Here is a 7,321-nt window from a genome sequence, read left to right on the forward strand (position 1 = left end):
CCCCCATTTCTCCCCTACCTCTCCTCCATTCCAACCCCCTCCCACTCACCTTCCCCTTCACCTACCCTCACACCTATGCCCTAAACTCAGCCCTCCTCCCTGCACCTCCCCTTCCCCTCTCCTTTCCCCCTCCCCTTCGCCTCCTCCCCTTCACCTCCTACCCTTCCCCTCCTCCCCTTCCCCTCCTCCCCTTCCCATCCCCTTCCCTTCCTACCCCTAACTTAGGGGAAGGAGGTATAGGGGAAGGGGGTAGGTATAGAGGATAGGGGTAGGGTTTAGTTTAAGGTTGGGGAAGGTGGGTAGAACTAAGATAAGGGTCAGGGACGGGTAGAGGTACAGTTAGGTTTAGAGTTAGGAGATGTGGGCTCGGGTTAGGTCGAGGTTTAGGGTTAGGTTTAGAGTTTGGGGAAGTGGGCTTGTTTTAGGTTTAGGGGAAGGGGGTAGGAGTAGGAGGTAGAGGTGGGGTGTGAGTTGGGGTTTGGGGAAGGTGGGTAGGATTAGGGCTGGGTTTAGGGGACAGCGTAGGTATAGGTTTAGGGGACAGGGTGGAAATAAGAGTTAGGGTTGGGGACGTGGTGTAGTGTTTAAGGGTATCGGTAGTGTTAACGTTAAGGTTAGGGTTTGTTAGGGTTAGGTTGGGGAGGGGAGCGGGGGAGGGCCTTGTCAATCTCATGGCCTGTGGGAAGAAGCTATTTCCCTCCCTGGCTTCTCTGCTTTTATTCCTCTATATTTCTTTCCTGATGGCAGGGGAACAAAGATGCTCTTTGCTGGATATCTGTGATTCTATTTACAGAGCCCATCCCTGCAAAAAATTGAGTGGTCCCCTGCCTTGAGGTTCCACCCATGTTGCCTCTCCCTCAGCACTCTCTCGTTAGAACACAACTGCACCCTCCTTCCCCTCCTCTCCCAGGTCTCAGTATCCCCCTGACAATTCCAGTCAGCTGCCATGTCTACACCCTGCCCCACCTGCTATCGAATGCCCTGCATCCTCCTTCCCCGTTGGTTTCCTCCTGTTATCAGGCATCAGGATGGACCCCACCCTGTTGAAACTACCCGTATTCTCACTGATCTCTCTGCGCGTCTGCCCTCCATCCAGGGGTCTTGGATGTCTTGTGGTGATGGTGGAGAACAAAGTACCAACTCAAGGAGATGGGGAGCAGTAAGGAGACCCCCAGTTCCAGGAGACAGGGAGAACCACAGAGATGCCCAACTCTCTCAATCCGGTAGAACCTGGTCATCAGGTGCAAGGAGCTCTTGGTACTGCTGCACGTGAGGCAGGTGTGGCCCATCCCCACACCTCCACCCTGTCAATTCCCAAAACACATTTCCTATTCATGTGGGGGTCCAAAATGGATAGAGTCTGGAGGACCATGTACGTCGTCAATCAATGGGGGCATAACCCTAACCAGCATGGCTATTGTGTGTGGCTGTGCTTGGAAACAACGTGCAAGGGCATGAAAAGCCACTATTTGCTGAGGTTCTACCTGGCTCAGGTGTTGCGAAAGATTGGTCTGGCCCTGATGCCACACAATGTCCTAGTCAGCAGGACTTTGCCCCATCACCTTCATGGGAATGGTTGCATAGACAAACACTATTGACCACAGGGCCATCAGGCAGTGGTCAGCATGGAATTCCTGCTGACAAAGAGACTAGGACTTGATGAGATACTGTGGGGTGGTCCCCTGAGCAGAGCATCCAGAGACAGACATCCAGAACTGCTGGAAGACCAGAATCTCAGTGAAAGATGCCCTTTGGTCTGCTTGAAACCCAGATAAGAGAAGCAAACACTAGAAGCCCAAAGCAAAGGGAGGAATGTTAAGGGGCAATATCAGGGGTACTTGTTTTTACACAGAGTTGTGGGTGCCAGGACTGCCTTGCCAGGAGTGGTGGTGCAGGCTGAAATATTAGCGGCATTTAAGGGCTTCTTGGACACATGAATGAAGGAAACATAGAAGATAGGAGCAGGAGTAGGTCATTCGACCCTTCGAGCCTGCTCTGCCATTCAACGAGATCATGACTGATTTTAAAGTTCAGTACCCCGTCCCCGCCTTCTCTCTGTAACCTTTAATACCCTTATACTGAAGAAATAGATCTAATTCCCTCTTAAATATATTTAATGAACCTGCCTCTACTGCCCTCTGTGGCAATGAATTCCACAGATTCACCACCCTCTGGGTAAAGAAATTCCTCCTCATCTCGGTCCTAAATGGTTTGCCTCTTGTCCTCAAACCATGGCCCCGGGTTCTGGATTTTCCCACCATTGGAAACATCCCATCTGCATCCATTCTGTCCAGTACTGCCAGAATTTTATATGTCTCTATGAGATCCCCTCTCAATCTTCTAAACTCCAGCGAGTAGAATCCCAATTTGTGCAATCTTTCCTCATAAGTCATTCCTGCCATTCCAGGTATCAGCCTGGTGAATTTCCTCTGCGCTCCCTCCATTGCAAGAATGGAGGGTTATGAAGGAGGAAGGGTCTAGTTTTTATTTTGCTTGGAATTGATAGGTCAGCACAACATCGAGGTCCGAAGGGCATAACTGTTCGACGTTAACCTGCTGGTCTTTTAGCACATGGAGATGTGGGTGAGGGAACGCTGCCCACTGGCCTATTCCACGTTGCTGAGAGATGCACTGAGGCTTGGCGCAGCCAACACGAGGGCGCTGTGGGGAAGGACTCTAATTCTCTGGGTCTTGATGGGCGGAGACTAAGGGGAATCCCTTCAACCACAGATTGCATGGAGTAACCACAAGTTGTCAAAGTGGTGGAATGTTGCTAAACAGAGAACATGTGCAGTGATGGGAATATAGGCATGCAACACGAGGATGAGAAAAGACATGGAACAGTTGTCCTCTTGGTCAATAATTTTAGAATAAAGTTAATCTTGGGGTGAAAAAGAGAAAAGCCCGAACTCAGTCAACTTTGTTTCATGAGATACATTCTCCAATCCAGGAAAGCTCCTCTGTACCCGTTCAAATTTAACCCGAGGAAACTGTGTTCATGGTGGAAACCTCTGAAAACACACAACCGGACCTATGCACAGAGAGACAAATGATACACGTGCAGTCCCTCCCAAAAAAGAAATAAATTCTGTTGAATCAATAGCAGGGTCATAGAGTCTTTGTCTGAGCCGGTCATCCATCATTCTCCATTCTCACTGCTCGCAGGAAGAATCTGTTTCTGGGCCTGGTGCTACTGGCTCCGATATTCCTCGACCTCTTTCCCGACGAGAAGAGCTTCCAAATGCTGTGGGCAGGTGGAATGGATCCTCGACGACGTTGACAACGACAATGAACCCGGTTGATATTTGGGGTGGGTGGGTTGGGGGGAGAGAGTCCCCATGATCCTATCTGCCACTCGTGGTCCTGCCGATCATTTTAAAATATATTTATAAACTTAAAACCACAACAAATTCACACAATTAATAATAATGCTCATCTAATGTGTGGCATCTATAAAAGAAAGAATAAACAAACCACCCCCCACCCCCATTCCCAATATCCTAACCCCTCCCCTTCTCGCCTCAACAGAAGTGTCTGTTACTTTAAAGTTTCATTGAATAAACAGAGGCCTTCAGGTGAAAGGGAGTGTCAGGGTTTCATGTAAATATGCACACCCACCCTTGGTAAATATGGGCTCCATATTCTTCCGACATATCGAGTTGGAGTGGCCTGTTAACCGAGACATGAGCCACTACACTAGAGAGCCGACAAACACGCTGACAGCGCAGACCTCGTTGGGGCCAATGCCCTTCATCCCAGGGGATGACCCACATGGTGGGAAACAATGAGCAACAGGAGGATCGCCTTCCGACCCAAGGCTGGAGCTGCATGTTCAAGCAACTTATCTTCCACTTCCACTACTTGGGTGCATGTCATTCTTTCCAGACTTCGCGGGAGCACGCCTGCTACAGTGGTGACCTCAGCAGGACCCAGCCCTTCAGTTGGACATGAAGATCACGGTCCAGGTGGCTCTTCAGATGGTTTGGTTGAAGCTGTCAACGTTCTGGATGTCGCAGCCACACGTGGGGTTCAAACGGGCCAAGGAACAGTTCCACCTTCAAGAGATCACCGCTGATGACATCCATTACTCCTCCATGATGTTCTTGCTCATCAGGACACCGGTTGTGTGTTTGCAGAGATTTCCACCATGAACACAGTTTCCTCAGGTTAAATTTGAACGGGTACAGAGGAGCTTTCCTGGATTGGAGAATGTATCTCATGAAACAAGGCTCATCGACTTCCGACATCAGCCTCCCGAGCTAGGCAAATAGGATGCCCTCAAGGAGCTCTTAACCCGCACCTTCAGGCCACGCCTTCATCCTCCACCTCATTCTGTTCCTGCTCTCACTGTCGCATGGCCCAGACAGTCATCCCAACATGACTCCCTTCATGCTTTTTCTTTTCAGCTCTCACCAAACGCCCTGGACCCACTTTTCAGGAACTTCCCTCTTCCTCCCTATGTCATTGGTATCTCCATGTACCACACCCTCTGACCCACTTTAGGATGTCTTGGACACCAGCAGCAACACCCCAGACACTGGCACCAGGGGGGCACCACCTGGAAAAGGTCCAGGGTCCTAGTCCAACAGTCCTTTTCCTGAGCATCCAGGCAGCAGAGAAATATCAATGGTTGCTCAAAGCAAAATCCTCATTGCGGTGCCCACCAACAAGTTGAGGCACAAAGTTTTGTGGGTCATTTGGGTTACTGGTGCCAACATATTCCCCATCTCACCCTGCCCCTCCATCTACTGTACAATGTTGCCCAGAAAAAAAAATCTCCGCTTCATTGATGACCTGAACAACAAATGGCATCTTAAATGGCAAAACACACTGTTTAACACCACTGCCACTGAACACAAGCATCCCCCAACCCCTCAAAACTGGAACACCCTTTGAATTACTTGTCTCTGCCATGAAGAAAATGGCCTAGTGGAGCCTCGAGCGAAAGAGGCAAGGTTGCCGAGTCCCACACAGCTTCTGGTTCAATTCCCTCCTGGAAGCTGCCTCACGCGACTCCCCATCTGAGTGTCAGATGCTCGCCTGCTCACCACAGAGAACCAGATGACAGCAGAGACAGTCACACTCCAGCCACACCTCCCCAACATGTGATGGGTTAAATCTGCGGATGCCACTCACAGCGGACCGAAGAAGTGGTACATGGCAAACCACACAGAGGCCGGGCCCGAAGGGCTGAGCCACTTGCAAGAACAGATCATGTCCTGCCCGAAAGTGACAGCCTCCCACCTGAATGACCCCCGAGAAGAGCTTGCCACCATGGCCTGGGGCAAACCGTTCATCACCCTTGATGCTGGACAGCAGGAAAAAGCTTGGTTTACTGACGGCTCGGGCTGGTGGAGGTGCAGAAAACAGCGGTGTAAGGTGGGAGCGCTCTAGCCCACCACAGATAAAGTACTGACAGAAGAGGGTGTGGTGGAGGGGAGAGCCAAATGTCCAAGCTGGCAGCTGTGGCACTGATACGAAAAGGGACAACCAGGCGGGCCCAGGAGCCTATTTTCCGATCAGTGCCACAGGATTTCTGGGCTGTGCCAAACAGAACGTCAGTGTGGATGGGTCGGCGGCAGGAGACAGGGAGGCAGATCCATGGCTGCCTGCTCTGAGGACAACAGCACTGGCAGATCTTCTGAGAGGTGGAACAACAAAAGAATAGTCAGGGTCCACCACGTGGATGGACACACCTCCAGGAAAACCGCTGAAGCTGACGCAATGCCACTGTGGACTGAGCTGCTCAAATATGCTCTGCCACTATTTTCCCCAAGCAGAGTGACCCCGGAGCCTTGGCAGCATTGGTGCATCATAAATGTGGGCATATGGGGGCACTATGATGGACAGAGGATCTGGGGGTCTCATGATGTTGCAAGAACTGTGATGGCCAAATGCCCTATTTGTCAGCAATTAAAACCAAGGGCCACATTCGCTGGAGTTCGGGAGCTGGACAAGTCTGATAAATTGACCATATCAGGCCTCTCCCCTGCCAAAATAAAAAGTGATATGTTCTCACGATGGTCAGCACATACTCGGATGTCCTGCCAGCGGGCCTATAAAGCACATTTTAAGTGTGCTCCATATGAGGAATACCCTATCGGGTAACGTCCGACCAGCAATGGGTGGTGATGCCAAGTATTTGGGCCACCTGCATATCCCCTACCACCCACAGGCATCCAATATCAATGAGTGAATGAATGACCTGTTCAAGGCATCGTATGTGACAAGTTGATTGTCAAGTCTTCTATCCATGAATGGTTGCAAGTGTATCGATTAATCCGGCGAGTTTGTGTCTGTGTGTGTCTTTTACTCCTCGTGCGACTTCACTACATGTGTCAATAAAAGACAACTGTGTTCAAATTCGCCACCCTTGGGACCCCTCGAATCAGTTTCACACATATAATAATTGGTGCAGTGAGCAGGGTCCTTCGAGTTCTGACTGAACACAGCTGCAGTGGAGATGCTTTGGAATCAGGACAGGAACTATAGTGCAGGCAGGGAGACAAGATCTGCGGGTGGACTGACGAGAGTGCAGGATTGGTGAGCTTGGCAAGCATGCTGGCAGACCACGGCAAACTGGTAGACTGGTCCAAGCTCCTGGATCCACATTTTGAGAAAATATGTCACCACATGTTGTCCCACTTCAAGAAGTCGGGGTTCCCAAAATCTAAGGGGAATCAGAGGGTGCCTTTTGGCTGCCAGTGTTTCTCCTGAGAAAGAAATGTGAGGTCATAGAAAGGAAAGATTTGGAGAGGGCCCAGGAAAATAAGGAGATAAAGGTGGTCCAGCAGCGCTGCTGTGCACTGCAGGAGCCAGCACAGACTTCCCCAACCTGAGCCACTGGTGTCGAGATGAGAGGGACAGAGGTAGCCAACAGGCATGCCGATCAAGGTCTGACTCCCCACCCCCCACACCCCCAGTGAGTGAGTTTGTACTGGCCATGGAGCGATTAGCCGAGGCCATTTGCCAGGATTCAGGCATTAAAGGTTTCAGAACAGGCCAGGAAGAGCATGAAATCAATTTATTTGCAGAAGTTGTTCTGATATATCTGACAGACCCGACACACTCATTGCCCAAGTTGTGCTCCACCCTGGAGGACTATGGGGAGATCTCTGGGTATAAGTTCTTTTGGGATATGTGCAAAATCATGTCACTTAGGAAGGGGGATTAGAGCCAATGTCAAGAAAATAGTCAACAAATGTGGCAGCAAAATGGGATCAAATATCTAGGAGTTAGAATAGATAACAACGAGTAATTTAGACCAGCTGAATTATTCTCCTCTTGCTTGGGGAAATTGAGGAGGATTTAAATGGTTGGA

Source organism: Narcine bancroftii, chromosome 11, assembly GCF_036971445.1.
Source record: "Narcine bancroftii isolate sNarBan1 chromosome 11, sNarBan1.hap1, whole genome shotgun sequence".
NCBI classification, from domain to species: Eukaryota; Metazoa; Chordata; class Chondrichthyes; order Torpediniformes; family Narcinidae; genus Narcine; species Narcine bancroftii.